Source organism: Podarcis vaucheri (genome assembly GCF_965113315.1).
Source record: "Podarcis vaucheri genome assembly, chromosome: 1".
Taxonomy (NCBI): Eukaryota; Metazoa; Chordata; class Lepidosauria; order Squamata; family Lacertidae; genus Podarcis; species Podarcis vaucheri.
This window is the reverse complement of record NC_138759.1, coordinates 58,404,761-58,423,956: the sequence shown is the minus strand read 5'-3', so window position 1 is coordinate 58,423,956 and position 19,196 is coordinate 58,404,761. Positions and strand designations below refer to the sequence as shown.

General features: G+C 40.2%; 1 protein-coding gene across 2 annotated transcripts in view; it reads left to right on the top strand.

The window, feature by feature from the left end:
- LDLRAD3 (low density lipoprotein receptor class A domain containing 3) overlaps nt 1-19,196 on the top strand; it is a 120,390-nt gene that overhangs the window by 11,960 nt on the left and 89,234 nt on the right. The gene's annotated exons all lie outside the window — the stretch shown is intronic.

Below are 19,196 nucleotides of genomic sequence, written 5' to 3'. Positions count from 1 at the left end.
TGGACCTCAGTGTCTGGGCTGAATGATGGGGGTGGAGACTCTCCTTCAGGTATATTGGGCTGAGGCTGTCTAGGGCTTTAAATGTCAGTACAGTGGTACCTCGGGTTACAGACGCTTCAGGTTACATACACTTCAGGTTACAGACTCTGCTAACCCAAAAATAGTACCTCGGGTTAAGAACTTTGCTTCGGGATAAGAACAAAAATCGTGCTTCAGCAGCGCGGCAGCAGCAGGAGGCCCCATTAGCTAAAGTGGTGCTTCAGGTTAAGAACAGTTTCAGGTTAAGAACGGACCTCCGGAACGAATTAAGTACTTAACCTGAGGTACCACTGTACGAACACTTTGAACTGTGCTTGGAAACAAACTGGGAGCCAGTGAAGATTCTTTAGGACTGGTGTTATATGGTCCCAGCCGCCATTCCCAGTCACCAGTCTAGCTGCCGCATTCTGGATTGTTGTCACTCCTTTAGTGAACAAGTGGTACCAGGGATTACTCCTAAAACAGCTAAGGGGGAACCAGCTAGGAAACTGAGGCTGAAAGCATGACTTTGTACATTGAAAGCAGATGACAACTTTCTGAAATCCAGTCAAGGTTCTTCAGACAGCTTGAAAAAAGTGCCACAAACTGTGATTCTTTCTAAATCGCTGACCATGTACACCCATTTTCTTCAATGAAAAAGTGCACTGAATGTACCAGACTTTCCCTTTCAAAAGAAAATAAGGACGTTATCTGGTCTAGAGCTCTGGGTTGACAGATCATTCTTAAGAGAGTGATCAAATTAAAACAGTAACCTACAGCATCTTTGCAAATTCAGATTTTGGAAGCAGTCACACCCACTTAACAATAATGTGATGGGTGACTCAAGAGCATTAGGTGTGCAACCAGAAGCTATTGTGACTTCCAGAATATGATTGCTTGGAGAAGTAAGCAAAGTGAACTCATTCCAGACCTGGGCGTTTACCTGTAAAACATATGTTTCCCAGGATTAAGGCAAGAATATGTGACTGACTTGTGCTTGCAAAACTCCATAGATCTAACTGGATGCACAAAGAAAACTTGGGGGCAAAAAAATAAAAATGCTTCCAATGTTACATTAGTCTGGCAAACTATCTTCTTTAGTGTAGTTGGTGCAAAATGATTGACAAAATGGATTTTGGCAAGGAAATTGGTGCTGGCTTCTCTCTTGGCACATGCTGGGTCTCTACATCTACTAGGGTAATGTATGGGTGGAGTACTGTGAAATGACATGCAGCAATATCCTACAGTCAAAGAAATTAGAGATGGAACATGTCTGGTTTATCTTGTTAATTTCCTTCCACAAAGAAAAATTCTTTGTGCATTGTGCAATGCAGATTATTAGGGCTGGCAGCTTTCAACGTCTACCAGTATCTTTTAATCTTTCTTTATTTAAATGAAGGTGCAGCTTTGTTTGTGGAAAGTAAAAGAAAAAAGAAAAAAAGGTGACTTAACATGAATAGCTCCCAGCCACTACTGAATGCACATGTCATATATTTTCATTGTTTGCTGTGCATTTGAACCTGGAGTCTAGCCCCAGCTCTAACCCTAACCTTTAGGGAAAAGGAGTGGGTGGGATGTTTGTAGCAGACATTTCTTAAGCTGAAATGACCTAAACTAAATATATTAATAAATCCATTTGAAATAAAACATACGCTTGAAAACAGTTACATTTTATTTTCAAACATCTCTTATAGCCTTATAAATGGGATTATACAGTGGACTCTGGTTTGTATGGTCACTAAGTGCTTATATTAATGGGCAGGAAGGAGCCTGATCAAATTCTCAAGCTTGCATGCTGCCCTCACCCCAAAGTGTTTTGAAACAAACTTGGATTAGTTTAACAAGCCAGTTTTATAACCCATGGCTTGAAGCTGACTTGCTTAAAAATTTAGTAGCTTGTTTTAAACCACAATCTTTTACTCCTACCTGGCAACTAGCTAGGATTCTGTGAAGGTAAAAGAAAACACTTGCGTAGTCCTTCTCCCAGCCACAAGGGAGGAGAGAGAGGCTTTGCTTAGCTCCCATTTATCCTGTGCACTAAGTTCTGAACTGTGGTTTAGTATTATCCGTGAAACAACATACTTCCATCAGTTTTACCGGAGTATTAACATTGTCCATTTGTGTCTCTTATCCATTAGCACTGTGTCCCTTTTCGCATATAAGGAGCTCAGTTGGCATCTTGTTTTTAAGAATGAAATGGAGAAAGAGAAAAGCCCAGTAACCAAAGGATGCCATTGCTGTGTTGCATGTTAAAAGCTGTGTCTCTTGGAATGACATGCCCAAGTATTGGACATAGGCTACCCCAGAATCATTCCCCCCTGCTGACTGTTTCTTCTGGAGAACTTTGAAGCTTGTGTTTGGGATAAGGATATATCAGGAAGGAAGGGGAAATTACCATTAGCTACTGTTTTTAAGCCCCTGCTGAATGTGAAGGCATTCTTCTTCAAAAGATTTGCTCGTTTAAATGCTTGTTTATGTACTCGGTCACACCAGCACAACTTCATTATCAACAAAGAAGTCATACCAACTTGAAAGTGGTGTAACTAACAGGGATTCTGGTCTGAAAAAGACCTCAAATAATTGCTTGCTTAATTTCTATTCCACTCATCGGAATGGCAGAGCTTTCATGTTGCTCTCTGTTTTCACTCTTTTGTTGTGCAATGTTTATTTAGATAGGGTGTTGCTTGATTTTTATCTCCCCAGTGCAGAACTATTTACACCAAGTTTTTAAAAAGTGCTTCAACATGATTCATAGCTGTTAGCAAAGGGTTTTTGCTGGCAGGGTGTCGCTCATAAAGATGTGTCTTCAAGGTTGGCAGTGTAATCTGGATCATGTTGTCAGTGTGAAATCTCTTCATTTGCTTAGTCTGGACTTACTTATTTGTTCAGCTTTAACACTGCTCTGTTACACAGTGTTTTCATGAGCAGTTCCCGAAAGACTTTTAAAAACAACAATACAGTCAACAACGTGAAATTTACAATAACAATCAACAAATAAATATGACAGGGATTAAAACAACTCTCCAGTTGAAAAGCCAATTCTCTCATTGAAAAGCCAACTCAGTTAACAGTTTAAAAGTTAAACTGATGGTGCATTTCATAAATGCTGCATTTCTATGGAGAAGGCTCTTAAAAGTCACATGCTGTATTTTAGTCAACAAGGCAATTTATGATAGAGTATCTTGGGACAAATCTGGGAGGAAAGGGGGCTTTTAAGGACCAAAACCAGGATTTTGAATCTATCCTACAAACAGGCGAATAGATTATTTAGGGCTTGTGTTAATGTAAGCTCTGTGAATGACTAGTTAAAATCCTGGCACTCAGTTCTGGACCAGTTGTAGTTTCCAGATCGTCTTGAAAATCAGCCCCATGTATAGTTGATGACAGTAATCCAATGTTGAGGTTGCCAAGGAATGGATTATGGAGACCTGATCTTGATGAAGGAGAAGACAGCTATAAGACTGTCAAAGCTGGAAGAGGGTGTGCTTGCCTATACAGCTGCCAGCTAGGAATATAGAAGCATGGCTGTGTAAAGGAGAACACTCAAGGTTGCAAATCTCCTTCAGGAAACCAGATTGAAATGGATGCAGAAGTGGGTATGAAACCAGATTGACATGAAGCCTGAAACCGGATTAAAACTGATAAGTATTCAAAAGAATCCACCACCTCTAAGTTGCTTGCTCCAGGGGTATATAAAGACTTGTGGATCTAAACAGTCCAGGAAAGAGTGCTTTAGGAATGGCCATGTTACAGCTTCCTTAAGAGGTGCAGGAAGTCCTCACCTCACTGTGGTGGTAATAACACTAATGGCTTTGGCCCGCCTCGTTGATAAGGAAGAACATATATTCTGAGCACAAGTGGCTAGTTGAACCATTCCAAAAAGACCATCTGTATCCTTAAGTTTACAGTACTGTATCTCCAAGCCATCCAAACAAAAGCAATGAGATAGGACGAGGGATGGCTCCTGTACAGAGGCATCACCTGAGAGCTAGCTAACAGTTGAGAGTCCTGTGGACAACAGGGAGTCCAGCCTGGATCAAATGTGAAGGATTGTATCAGTAAGGTATTTTGGCAAGTATCTCATTGGAATATAAACCATCAGCCTAATCATAAGAGATTCCAGGATTAGTTAAGCAATGTATGGCTTGGGACTCCAGTACCAATAAGGTGCTCTTTGCACACGTAAATACGCATGTTGCTATATAGTCTTTGGAGGCCTTCAACTCCCTTCTCATAACTCTTAAGGAAAAGGTTTTTTTCAGCAGTGGGTTGTTTGTGTAATGTTCTACTATTCTTGAGTTCCCTTCAGGAACAAGCAAAGACTTTAAAAAAAAAGTTATCACAGGCCATTTAGCATCTTTAAGTATAACACAATTTAGCATCTTTAAATATATTTAGCACCCTAAAAGAAACATTTTTATGCAGTTCTGCATAGTCAGATTATCAAGGATTGTTTTTCATTATGTCCAGCAACTGGCTAAAATGTGAAGCTAGTAGCAGTATGCTTTGTAAGCCTCTTTATTGCTACTAATGTTTTAAACTGAACATTTAATTATTTTTAATATATCTTGCTCTTCTATATGTATCTTGAGTGGTGATTTGAACTCTTCTCATTATTCTCAGGATTTCTCTGTAATAGGCTCCATAAAGAAACCATTTTGTTTATTCACAGCCATGCAGAATCCAGAACCCATAATCTTTGGTGATAATGGGACATTGGTGTGTTCCTCAACTGTAAGGCTCCTCTATGCTTCTTTAAAGGAGATACTATTCAGCTGAATATTCTAGCAATAACATTCTTCAATATTAAAGAGCCTTTGGGATGCTTTTCTTCCTAAGAACAATGCACAGGCTTTTATTCTGGTGTTGCTTTTCTGTCATCTATATGCTGCACCTACCGTATTTTTTGCTCTATAAGACTCACTTTTTCCCTCCTAAAAAGTAAGGGGAAATGTGTGTGCGTCTTATGGAGTGAATGCAGGCTGCGCAGCTATCCCATAAGCCAGAACAGCAAGAGGGATCACTGCTTTCACCGCACAGCGATCCCTTTTGCTGTTCTGGCTTCTGAGATTCAGAATATTTTTTTTTCTTGTTTTCCTCCTCCAAAAACTAGGTGCGTCTTGTCGTCTGGTGCGTCTTATAGAGCGAAAAATATGGTACATTTTATGAGGTGTTAATCAGGAAGATGGCAACACGAATGGTTAATGCAGTGAGATGTTCTTTTGCTGCATGTTTAACTTCCTGAGTCAGGAATACCTATGTAGATTATTCAAGTGATGAGCATATAGCTCTGCCTCCACTGTATGTTATAGAGTATATTGCATTTGAACAGAGCAAAATTAATTGCTTATAAGAGGTTAGGAAGATGGTGGGAAAACCTATAACCATTTATCAACTTCTGCAGCGTTAGTGAGCTTTATAAATCTAAGTTACACAAATTATATTTATTCTTTAAGCTTCACACATTCATCATGTTCCTTTTTAAAAACAAGTCTCTCATCCATACAAATGCTCTGTAGTTTCAAGCAGTGTTATGCACTGTAGGGCCCTCCTGGTATTTGCTTCTGCTTTATTTAAATGGAAGCCTATGCTGCCAACATAATGGACAACAGCAACGTTCAGTCCTTAGGAAAAATACTCCAGTTACATGACCATTAATAGCTAAATGATTAATGCAGTGTGTCTTGCAGAGGAAGCTTCTTGACTGCTGGGTATCCTCTTACATTTGGCACGTTAATAGCTGGGAGCAGAGGAACTAGGTGAGAAGCCTTCTAATATGAGCAGGTCTCTGATTCTGAGCTGAGCACAAAGATTGCTGTTTCTGTATAGACATATTTCTATAAAATTATGCTTTCTGATGACGGAACTTGTATTTTGCAACAAGTGGGATAGATGTGGACACAGAAATGGAACATTATGTTCCTCAGTATCTGTCAGTGATCCTGTGCAGAAGTTAATGAAACTTGGATTAGGTAAGAGACACTTACTTTGGAAAATGGGAACTGCTGCCATTTCAGATAATGTGACATTGTGATGAGGACCAACAACTTCTTCCTTGTGAATCCTAAACAATGCTGCATATTTCCCCTTGCTTTAACAATTAGTGAAACCATCCTGTTTAGCTGATGTGACAGTGTGTCACAGAGCATTAGCATTTACAGAGATGAGATCCTCACCCTTTGGGAAGGCATAGGAAAGAGAAAAATAATCGGCCTTGATAGATGGTTTTCATTCAGACAAAGGCCCAGTTTGGACGTAATGAATAAGCAATGGTTTTTCATTTTGTTCACGAGCCTCAGGCTTGTGCATTCTCCTTAGATGTGGTGACAAAGGGTGGGATTCCCCTACTGAGTCCTGTTAGCAGAAGCCCTGTGCAAAGACTTCCCACTTGTGCAATGGGGCTCCCCCCCCTTGCAGCTGTGTTTCCCAGGATTGGCGCACGCGCGGGGGGGGGGGGCAAATCTCTGGAACAGCATGCTGGGGAGGAGAGGCAGGATTGTTCTGTCTGGCAATTTGAAATGCTTGCCCCAGTGGACAATTGCCATAGTGTGTCAATGAATTCCCTCCAATGCATTTGAAAGCAGTTGTTTCCTATTTTATTTAACCTCAGTTTCATGTTAGGTCTGAACCCTAAACTGTAATTGATCTTTAGTGTGCTTTACAGAAACATGCCAGCTTCATATATAATGGTTGAAGTTTGCTTGTTTCTGTAATTGAGGGGTGCTTTAACCCTTTTCTGGCCACATTGACCTATGGTTAACCCTTCAGAGGTTGCACGTCAATGTGAGTGTGGGCAGTTCCTCTTTTTTAAAAAATCAAGGTGAGGGGGGAGCTTTAGGTGTCACAAAAACCTTTTGGCACCTGCAGGAGTGGTTAGTAAACTTTAAAAAAAACCTTTAAAAAAACTTTTAAAAATGGCAATGAGGTTGCCATAAAAAAACTTTCAGTAAGGTACCTATTGTTCATTCAGCTATAGATATAGCTATTTTAAAACTGAAAAATAGGCTGACACTCAAGGATTACTGAAATGTATGTGCTTTGAAGCCTCAAAGTATATGTTAAGGATAGGCAATATGTTAAGGGGTTTAACAATAAGGAGCAGAGTGTTTTGAAAACTGAAGTACGGTACCATTTTTTTTTATTGTAAACACCAACTTAAACATGTATTAACAATTTCTGCTAAAATGTGATATTAGCAATGTGTTACCCATGTGAATTGCATATTAGTTCATGCTTAACAAAATAATAAATAAAAAGTGTTGCCCACCCCCCTCCTCCGTGGCAACTAGACATTCTGTTTTGGTGCCCACAACCCAGGTCCCAGAAGCCATTTGGCTCCAAGTTTTTCTATTCCAGTCTCTAACACTGGGGGGAGGGGGCGGGGAGCCACTGGCGGAGGAAGGGGGTGCGGTGGGTGCAGTCCACCCCAGATATCATCCCTGGGGGGTGGTTTGACATCGCTGCCCCGCCCCCCTGGGACACTAGCCCCGCCCCGGGTGCATAGCATGTGTGCCACTCTGGGTGCCAGAGCAGCTAGCTCCACCTCTGGGGAGAGCTGCCCCTCTGGCTATACCCATGTCCTGTGCCGGATCTACAGTTACACAGTCTTGGAGTATTGCATGCTGTATATATGCCATGGAGAGCTTTTCCTGAGTCTTTGTAAAGAAGCTGCAATTCATCATTGCTCTGCTTTGCAGCTTCAATCTTTCCCTTCTGCACTTCATTCCATTATTTCCTGCCTGTTCATTGCATTGCAAGATACAGCTATCAGTTAAAATGATGTAATTTGAAGCTTGCTTTGTTTATTGCAAGCCATTATATTACTTTCCTACTAGTCGCAAGGTTGTCTTAATATATTATATACTTTACTTGCATTTTCTTGTGGCTATTTTTGTCGGCTGGAATTTGTCACTTGTGCCACACAATAAGATTAGCCCTTACTCTTCCCTTACTTGGCCATTGGAAAATACAGCACATGACAGTGCACATTTATTTCCTATCTGCATTTGCTGAATATACGTCCTGTTGTAATAGAGATATATATTTTCTTTCAGCAAGGGTTTCTGTTGTGATGAATAAGTAGAGTAGATAAGGTGAAATTAAACTCCCATGAGAAGAATGGGGCTGACTTCAATATAATGCCTGCTGTGCATCTTCATAACAGTTTGTATCCCATTGACAAAATGCAATGCCATTCATTTGTGTTATTGATTTGCTTACAGAAAGCAGCTGAAATGTAATACATGCAGGAAATAACTGGAGTCGCATTATATTTTGCACATATTCTTAAAATTTATTGCTGAATAGAGCATATTAAGAAGCTGAGGCGGTGTCCTGTTTGTCAGAGGGTTACTATGAAAGCTATTATTTCCAGGTAACTGGTAATGATTTCAAGTATTATGCTATTTAAAAGTAAATAAAATAACTATTTTTATTCATTTTAAACTGCTTTCATCTTACTGTTTCACTTAAAAGTTGAATATATTGACAGACCAGTAGCCACAATTGGGAGAGCTCAGTTAGGCACTAATTAGTTTCTGCACACTCAATAGGACTTTGTGATGTACTTGGGCATGAGGGATACATGCAGAGTTCATTACATAGATCTCAGAATATGCCAAATGTCTTCATGCCTGTCTCAAGAATTAGAGACAAAATTGCCTCCTTCTGAAGATGTGTCTGTTATGAATCTCTCATTACCCTAGAGCAGAGATGCATCTTCCCCCTCCCTTCTTAAATCATGAATCATGAGAGTAATGAATATTCTCTTGTTCAGAAGGACTGCCTTCAGTTGAGGCACCTTGTCTAGACTTCTAATTTATTCATACCAGGCTGCAGCATTCCTTTCTTACTATATAACAAAATTGTATGGCTGTTGTCATGTTGCAGTTTGTGTGGCCGCTGATAGACCATGTGAACTGCAGTGCGATGACAGAACAGCTGGCAGGTGAATGAGCTGGCAGCCCAGGCAAGCAGCAGAGGAATGGTCAAGACAGGCCAGGGCAGCTCCCCAACACCTGTCCTGCTCTGCTGCCACTGTGCACCTCACATTGACACTGCCATTTTGGCCTCTGTGGCACAGGAGGCCAAGGAGTAGGGAAGTGGCAGTGGAGCAGGACAGTTGCTGAGGAGCTGCTTTGCCCTGCCTGTTCCTCTGTGGCTTGGCTGGGCCACAGTTTGGCCGAGCTGTAAGAGGAGGGGAATGCAATTCTGGAGAGTAAGTGGCTGTGTTTGGTGAGGGAGCAAGGAGGAGTTAAACATAGGTGGACACAGGCTGGTAGGTGCTGGGCAGGCCTTGCAAGACTTCCAATGCTCCCACTATTGCCGCCTGTTGGCAAGTGGGGAGCGGAACCACTTCATCCCCCTCTGCTGCTGCTGCTACTATGGGACACTGGAGAAAAAAGCCTGCATTCTCTGCCTCCCGCCAAGCAGCAGCAGTGGTGTGGGGCCAAAGGAGAGAAAGAAACTTTGGCGAAACTAAAAGGGGAGGACCACAGGCGGAGTGTGTAGGCAGGGTTGGTGATCAGTGTGATCAATGTGCTTTATTTTATACAAAAATAGTTTCCCTAACTGTATTCACTCTTACTCAAATCCCCACATGCAAACAGTTTTTTCCATTCCTCACTGCCTATCTCTCCTGAGTGTCGTGATGCATGGGCTTTTCTTTTTCTGCGTGAGATGAAATGACAGGTGTGTGAACAGGCTTCTTTCTCCAACTTCCTCTTGAGTCCATACAAATAAAAGAAGCTGTTAACAAAAAACAAGGAAATACAGAACAGTCTCTGGCTTATTTATGTGCTATATTGGCAAGTTTGGTTATTTGATTACTAGCAAGTCCAAATTATTTACTAGAGAAGAATTTGCAGGATTTAACTGCTATAATAATAATAATAATAATAATAATAATAATAATAATATTTATACCCCGCCCATCTGACTGGGCTTCCCCAGTCACTCTGGGCAGCTTACAGCATATCTAAAAACATAATAAAAACATCAAGCATTAAAAACCTCCCTATACGTGTGGAACTTTTTAAGAACCTCTTTGATAACTGCTCCTGCTGAACCTTTTGTCTGTATAGGAAATTAACAAATTAGTTTGTTTCTTATTTTAATTACTGATAAACTTCGCTAAGTACATTTTACCAAGTCCAGAGAAGAGGAAGAATGTTACAAGTGTAAGATATTCCAAAATCTCTGCACACCACCTTGGACAGACTTAGTTTATGTGCACCCTAAAAAGGGTGGATAAAAGTAAAATGATAGTTTTTTAAAAGGGTTTTTAGTTGTTGTTTTTAAAGGATGATTTGGGGTTTTTTCTTCCAAACTCCACTACAGTATAGTGTAAAGCAACAGTTCTGAAGCAAAAAGTATATTGACTTTATTTTTAGGTAATCAATGTGTGTCTTGAAGGAAGATCTTTAAGATTGCCTGCACTAGTTTTTAGAAGTACACACAGTATATCAAAAGTAAATAAAACATCTGCTTCCCAGTTATTCAGGATCCCTTATTATATAAAATATGCTAAACCATTTTGATAGCAGAACTGATTTATTAATTTATTTTTCTTTGTAAAATTAAGGTGATTTATGCATAACATGAAACCATGGTTTGTTAAACTATGACAGCAGTGAACTTTTGAAGCCGAATCCTGAGCATGTGGGAATCAAAAGCCAATTACCACCTCTAAACCATGATTTGTCTGCCATATTTCTGGAAGCTCAAAGTATGGTGTAGGCTCTCAGTTGTGGTTAGCACAAACCATGGTTTGCATTATGTCTGGACCCCAGCTGGAATCATGGAGGGGAGATAAGTACTGAGGTAAAATGTTATAAATGGAACACTGGGATTCAACCCTGAGGACAATCCATGTTTCAGATTTCTTTCACTCCATAATTCCATTGTGCAGGGAGACTTCACCCCTCCTCTGCTGCTTTTAGGAAAATTATTGCTTGGCATTTCAGCTGAACATGCAAACTATTGTCTGCACTTACTCTGCAAATCAGGAATAAACTCTAGTTTCTAATTGGGGTTTGCAGGAAGAGTGTAAACCATAATTTGTTAATTCAGATGAAACATAAATCAGTGGTGTGCCTTAAACAAGGCTATTTACATCTGACACTAAATCATTTCAGTGGCCTTGTTTGACATAACACTAAACTATTATTACAGAAGCAGCTCAGCAAGTCTTGGGCTCACATCCTCCCCTGCCTCCCAAAATGATTGCAGTTTAGAATTATGTCTCAGCTAGACAAACTGGTTAACTTTAGCCATGGTTTACTAAACAGGTCTGCTTTAGTTTTTGTAATCAAAAATTTAATACCTCACTAATTAGATACCGTAAATAAATACAAACTAGAAGTAACAATTTTGTGGCATTCCAAAAACAAACTGACAGTAATTTTGTGGCATTGTAAAAACAGCAGCAGCAGCAAACTAACAGCTTTATTACTTGAGCCTTGGTGGGCAAAAGTTCACATTCTAACAGTTTTTCTTGAACAAGCGAGCCTGTAGATTTGATCACTTGAAGTACAATCCATTTTATTTGTGTAGTCTTCTAGTTAACGCTTAACACCTGTCACATTATAGCTATGGGGTTTGGTTTCCACCCAGTTCGATTTTAAGTAATTCTTGTATCTCCCAGTAAAATTGATGATTTACTCTGGAGCTTGAGGGTATCTGTATGCAAGAAGACACAATGCTTTCACAAAATCAGAGCCTCAGCTTTTGGATTGTGTACATAACATCATAAATAAGTTGCATTATTTTATCTGTTTGGCTTTGTTTTCTTATTGTTCTTTCAGCTAATTAGTGCCAATAAAAACTGCATTTACAAAGCAAAATGTGAATGCTTTAAAACAGGAATTAAAAGCAGGAGTAGAATATTAATAAGGATCTGAGTTGGTAAAAGCTTTTCTGAGTGTTTCTGGGAGTAGCTGAATGCCTTTCAGGATTCAATTTGCAATTTTGGACTCTTAATGGTTCATTCTCTAGTTAAGAATCTTATAATGCATCTTACATTATCATGGGGATACGTATTTTTAAAAGAAAATGTACCTCTTTTCTTATTGGAACCATTTATCAGTTATGGGACAAATGTGCTTTGAGCACTGTGCTTCACAACTTCTATGCACTTATTTTTTATGGGTATATGGCTTCAGATTGCAGCCCTGCAACAATTTCAGCTCAGCAGTGCTTAACCAGTTTTAAACTTCCATTTCAATTTGAAGAAGCATTTGCTTAACACAAAATGGAGAGTGGAATGTGTATGTGCATGCATAGATGAAAATATACCTAGCTAATAGGACTTACCTGATATATACATCATCATCTGTATATGAATATTGATTTGAGTCTTCTCATATTTGTGCTTATGAAGCCAAAACTGGGGGACGCCGGTGGCGCTGTGGGTTAAACCACAGAGACAGGGCTTGCCGATCAGAAGGTTGACGGTTCGAATCCCTGTGATGGGGTGAGCTCCTGTTGCTTGGTCCCTGCTCCTGCCAACCTAGCAGTTTGAAAGCACATCAAAGTGCAAGTAGATAAATAGGTACTGCTCTGGCAGGAAAGTAAATGGCATTTATGTGCACGGCTCTAGTTCACCAGAAGCGGCTTAGTCATGCTGGTCACATGACCCGGAAGCTGTACACCGGCTCCCTCAACCAATAAATGAGATGAGCGCTGTAGCTCCAGAGTCGGTCACAACTGGACCTACTGGTCAGGGGTCCCTTTACCTTTATCTTCCTTACAGATAGCTCAGAGTAGCATCTCATAGGACATCCAGTTGCCTCTGTAACCTGCTCTAACCACCAGCAGTGGTTATAGTGTCATATAGGACCTGAGAGATCTAGTCCCCACGTGACCTCATGGGGTGGGTGACCTTGGGCCAGTCACAGTCTGTCAACCTAACCTACCATACAGGGTTGTTCCAAGGATAAAATGGGGTGAGGAGAAAACTATCTACACCACATTGAGCTCCTTAGAGGATAGGAGGGATATAAATTTAAAAAGAAATTAAATAAATAAAAAGAAATCAGATCCACATTTGGTTCCCTCACTGCTGGAGGTATGCTTCTGAATTCCAGTTGCTGGGAACCACAGGAGGGGGAAATACTTGTGGGCTGTCCATAGGCACCTGGTTGACGGGCTATGTGGGCCACTGGCCTGATCTGGTGGGTGTTTTATGTGTTAGTTAAGTGCAGTTCATTGTGAAAGTGTAGGTATTCAAAACCTTTTGGTTTTGAAACTCCTAAGAGATTGAGAAGCTTTTAGGGTTTACTATTGCACTCTCTTGTGGTGTCTGAGCTATGTGTTCCTTCCTGTTTGTGTAAACGCTGCTCACAGGCTCTCTCACAGGTTGCCAATAAAAATGTTAGCAGTTGTGTTTGCTAACAGAACAATTAGCCACAGATAGACTTAACAGGAAAAGTAAACTGCTGCATAGACAGAGAACATGTTTTCTTAGCCATGCTAGACATTTTCATATGAAAAGTTAGACAATTGAATGTCTTTATGTTAGTTCTTGCCACCTGCATGCTTGCATACATATGCTGAAATTCACTGCCCTAGTATTTAGTGATGGCCATTAGCTTAAATGGCTTTAAAACCGGGTTCATGGAGCATGTGTCTACTAAAAGCTGTTAATCAAAAGCTGTATGGAAATTTCAGAGAGAACTAGTGGGTGAGGGATGAAACCTTCAAGCTGTGCCTCTGAGCTTCCCAGTGCAATTTAATTATCCTCTGTGAGAAATAAGATTTTGGACTAGATACCTGATTCAGCAGGTCTGATCTTGTGTAAGAGCACTTATAAAGAAAAGGTTAAATTTGAATCTAGGGCCAAACCAAGTTAGTGAATAATGTGGTATCGATTTTAGTAGTTTCCATCTCTTACCATCTCATTCATAGCAAGGGACATGGAACAGTGTTCCTTCTGAGGCATGGTGCTAGATATAATGCGAGTAGCCTCCTAACTGCTGTGCAATCCTGCACTCCCACCCTATGCAATTTTAAACCTCTATCTTTCCTTTACTAGTATTAGCTATGGTACAGCTCTGTCTTCACCAGTGGCATTAAAAGTTGTTGAGGTTTCAGTGTTTTTTTGTTTCTTATTTTCTTAGATAAAGCTGATGTGAAGTCCATTGCATGAATACAATTAATGTATATGTTTTTGTGATGTGAATAGCAGCCCCACAAAAGCTTTAGCTTCTAGGTTATGGGGGGCTAGGCAAAGAAGTTTAAACTCTTTCTCACTTTACTGTGGTACAACAAAAATAGGTTTCTCTGAATCTGCTGTTTGCAATCAAGAGAAGCTTCTCTGCAAAATGCCTGCCCTTTGCACTATAGCATGCATAGCAAGGATTTATGTAGAAGTGTCTTCCAGATCGTTAGGCCCCAGCATTACTTAGCAATTAAGTCCTCCAAAGGGCACAAGTGAAGTTGCCAGTTTGCATCCTGGAGAATAAGTTTTACTTTTAATTCTCTTGTTGCCAGTGAAGTGGGATAGAGTGTAATATGTACAGCTGTATAGCTCCCTATGGGTTGCCTAATGCTGTTCACTTGTGTTAATATGAATGCAGGCTAAAAATATGGCTACTGCCCAAGCACTGAAGTGATGCAGCCCAAACATCCTCACCCTCATTCTATTGTATTATTAATGCTATGGTGTCAGCTACCCATAATGCTTGCTATGCAGATATTTTATTTCTCTGGTGTTTAGTCAGAAATGTTTTTTCGGAGAGGAGGGGAGAGAGGCAGGGCAGATAAGTGACTTCCCTACCTATGTATGTCCTCTCTGAAGCCCTACTAATGCGTCTCCTGGGGCATATCTGTGTTGACGGCAGAGTTGGGCTGTCCATTTAGCCCCTCCTCTGCCATCAGGCCTTTTCCTCGAAAGCTGTGTGTTACGTACAGTTGTCTGCAGATAAATTCAAATGTGCAGAGCCCCTACACGAGAACAGGTACTCACATATTTTATTTTCTCTGCAGGTAATCACACACAACTCATGAGTGTGTTGGAAATACCTGAGGTGGGGCTAAAAGAGTGGCTCTGCTTCACTGTCAATACAATGCCTGACACAAGTAACGCATGAATAAAAAGTTGAGGGAGCAGTCATGAATATGTAGTATATTTCTCCCCTAGTGTTACTTGCGTGGCTTTGTCATAACTTTTTATCTGGATAACATGAAGCCCTTCTGTAAAATGTTTTCTTTAATGCTCATTAGTGTTGGAAACACTCTTTTTAGGCAACCACATGGAGCTAGTTTCTTACATAAGCAAGAAACCATGACTTGTCTATCTGTTTTGGCTTGGGTTGGACTTTATATTGATTTGATGCCACCCACAGCTTCCACACAAACTTTATTTCCCAACTGGCACATGTTCCTTGTTTTCTCTCAGCCATTAAAGAGGACTTGTGAGCTTTGTATTTATTTTTGTCTCTGCCCAAGCAGAAGCAACAGCTGCTGTGGAGACACTGGAAACCCGAGGCTGGGGATTTCACCAACAATATCCAACTGTGAAGCCTAACCATGTCTTGTTTGGTGGGATTAAACCAAGCACAGTCAGTTTTGGGATTAATTATTCTTATTTCTTTATTGGAAATTTTTATAAAGGAGAGGATATGAAAGCATGATGGTAGAGCACATTCAGAATGCATCTACGTAATTTGGTACAAAGAATCTCTGGGGCATGCAACCATCCCTGAGGTAAAATACGACAAGCATTCAACACTTTCATAGAATCATAAAGTGATAGAATTGTAGAATTGGGAGGGACCCCAAGAGTCATCTAGTCCAACCTCCTACAATACAGGAATCTCAGCTAAAGCATCCATGACAGATGGTCATCCAACCTCTGTTTAAAAACCTCCATGGAAGGAGAGTCCACAACCTCCTGAGGGAGAATCATAGAATCATAGAATCATAGAGTTGGAAGAGACCACAAGGGCCATCGAGTCCAACCCCCTGCCAAGCAGGAAACACCATCAGAGCACTCCTGACATATGGTTGTCAAGCCTCTGCTTAAAGACCTCCAAAGAAGGAGACTCCACCACACTCCTTGGCAGCAAATTCCACTGTCAAACAGCTCTTACTGTCAGGAAGTTCTTCCTAATGTTTAGGTGGAATCTTCTTTCTTGTAGTTTGGATCCATTGCTCCGTTTCCGCTTCTCTGGCGCAGCAGAAAACAACCTTTCTCCCTCCTCTATGTGACATAAGGCATCGTTTCCAGGCCTTTGACCATTTTGGTTGCCCTCCTCTGGACACGTTCCAGTTTGTCAGTGTCCTTCTTGAACTGTGGTGCCCAGAACTGGACACAGTACTCCAGGTGAGGTCTGACCAGAGCAGAATACAGTGGAATTATTACTTCCCTTGATCTAGATGCTATACTCCTGTTGATGCAGCCCAGAATTGCATTGGCTTTTTTAGCTGCCGCGTCACACTGTTGGCTCATGTCAAGTTTGAATGTTCCACTGTTGAACAGCTCTAGCTGTCAGAAAGTTTTTCCTGATGTTTAGTTGGAATCTCCTTTCTTGTGACTTCTCCTACTCTCCAGATCAGGAGAAAACAAGCTTATTAACTCTTCCATGTGACAGCCCTTAAGATATTTGAAGATGGCTATCTCCTCTCAAGTCTCCTCTTTTCCAGGCTAAACATACCCAGCTCCTTCAACTGTTCCTCATAAGGCTTCATTTCCAGACCCTTGATCATCTTGGTTGCCCTCCTCTGCACATGTTCCAGCTTGCACATGTTCCAGCTTGTCAACATCCTTCTTAAATGGTGGTGCCCAGAATTGGACACTGTATTCCAGGTGTAGTCTGACTAAAGCAGAATAGAGTGGTACTATTACTATAGTACTAACACTATACTTCTGTTGATGCAGCCTAAACTATTAGCTTTTTTGCTGCTGCATCACACTGTTGAGTCACTGTTCCACCAAGTCCCCAGATCCTTTTCACAGTAAGCCAGGGGTCCCCCATCCTATATTTGTGCATCTGGTTCATTGTGCCTAAGTGCAGAACCTTACATTTGTCCCTATTGAAATTCATTTTATTAGCTTGTGCTAATAAATTCTGTGGCATTAACTACCATATTTTTTGCTCTATAGGAGGCACTTTTCCCCCTCCAAAAATGAAGGGAAAATGTGTGTGCGTCCTATGGAGCGAATGCAGACTCCTTGGCTTCAGTGATAGCAACATTTTTCCCCTTTATTTTTTTTCCAATTCCCCCCCCCCCTTTATTCCCCCCCCAAAAAAACTAGGTTCGCCCTATGGTCCATTGCGCCCTATGGAGCGAAAAATACGGTACCTCTACAGTTTGTTGTCATCTGCAAATTTGATAAGCATCCCCTCAATTTCTTCATCCAAGTTGTTTATAAAGACGTTTTAAGATGCAATGTTTGAACTTTTAATGATCAATATGACAAAGGCAAAAGTAACATTGATTACAGTTTCTGTTCAGCACTGTGTTGCCTTTCATCTGATATGGAATGAAATCAGTACTGAAACAGTTTAGATTTATATCAGAATTTGGAAAATCTCAACTTTTTTCTTAATGAAAGACATGTTATTAAAAATATCTTTGTTTCTCACCATTATGATTCTGAACTCTCTGAAGTTTTGCATTAAAAAAAATTACATGAGATTTTTCAGCTAACTACTTCATAAAAATTAAGGTTCAAGAAAAGCATTATACAATTTATTCAGCATTGAAAACCATGGGGGAGCAGGATCCCAGAGCTCAATATGTCTACTTAGATACAGTCAGCTATCATAGTGTGCATACTGTTTACTGCAGCACGGTGGGGACCAAACACTTGCAGTTGTGCCAAAATAATTTTGTACTTTTCAACCATAATGATAAGATTGAAAATGGTGTTATTACTATGTAAAGCAAATGGTACATGAAAGCAGCTTGAAGTATTGGGAGGAGATGTTAAACATGTGTAGACATTAAAGATGTTGCTGAATTTCTTAAATGAGATTGCCCAATCCTTGATTTACCCTTTCATCTTAAGAGATCTTTTTGTATTATTTGTGTATTCCATGGTATGTAAACTGCTTAAAAAATCAAAGGGTCAGCGATAGTTGCCTGAGTAACATGCTATTTCTGTACTGCTGATGCTACCTCTGCATGTTTTATGCTGGTATTCAAAGTATTAAAACATATATGTCCCCATGAAATCAATAACTATAAACTAGAAATCGTATTTGCAGAACTTTCTTCAAAGTTAACACTGAGTCTCTTCTGAAACTGATGACAGTGGTTCACTTTGAAATAGGAAACGGCATACCTTAGTGAGCAAGACTTACTTTCTTTCCAATATCACAATCCTCTATGCTCATTAGCATGTATTTTGACTAACAGCAGTCTTGAGGGTTTCATTTAGTAATATCTTTAGGCCAAATCACTTAAGAGTTGCTTATCTAGAGATACTGGGGATTGGACCTGGGAAATCACATATAAATAAAGATCCAAGTTTGTTTATGCAACTATTCCTCCAATAATTCTTAGTTAACTAGGGTTAAAATAAAATGTCTCTGTCAAATACTGTACACACAGGTTACAAAACTTGGCAAATTCCATCAGTGTGGATGAACCAATTTTTACTATTATCAGAATTTCAAACTGGAATTTAGAACTTTAGAAATAAACTAATTGTATGAATTGAAAAAAAATGGTCCCTCTTTTGTACCACCCACTTCTTCTGTGTGAATAGTGGGGAGTGGAATAAAATATTGGGCAGGTGTGATGGAAAAGCTCTAGTCTGCAGTTCCAGTCATAAAATGGATTGGAGAGGGTACTTTGTAGACTGTGTAATCCTATACATATCTACTCAGTAGTAAATCCCATTGACTTCAGTGGGTATGTATGTATGTATGTATGTATGTATGCATGCATGTATAGAACTGCATCCTTAATAATTGTAGCTTCTCCCAATGCAAATAAATCTTAGCCTATGAGATCTTTTCATATTAAGGTGAATGAATAGTGATTCCCTTTCCTTTGAATATATACACACACACACACACACACATACTCAGTTATTCAGCTATTCTATCTCTAGCCCTAATCATGGATGGCTCCCTTGTAAGGCAGAGACCAAAACTAAGGCCAAACATGGTACAGTGGTGCCCCGCAAGACGAATGCCTCGCAAGACGGAAAACTTGCTAGACGAAAG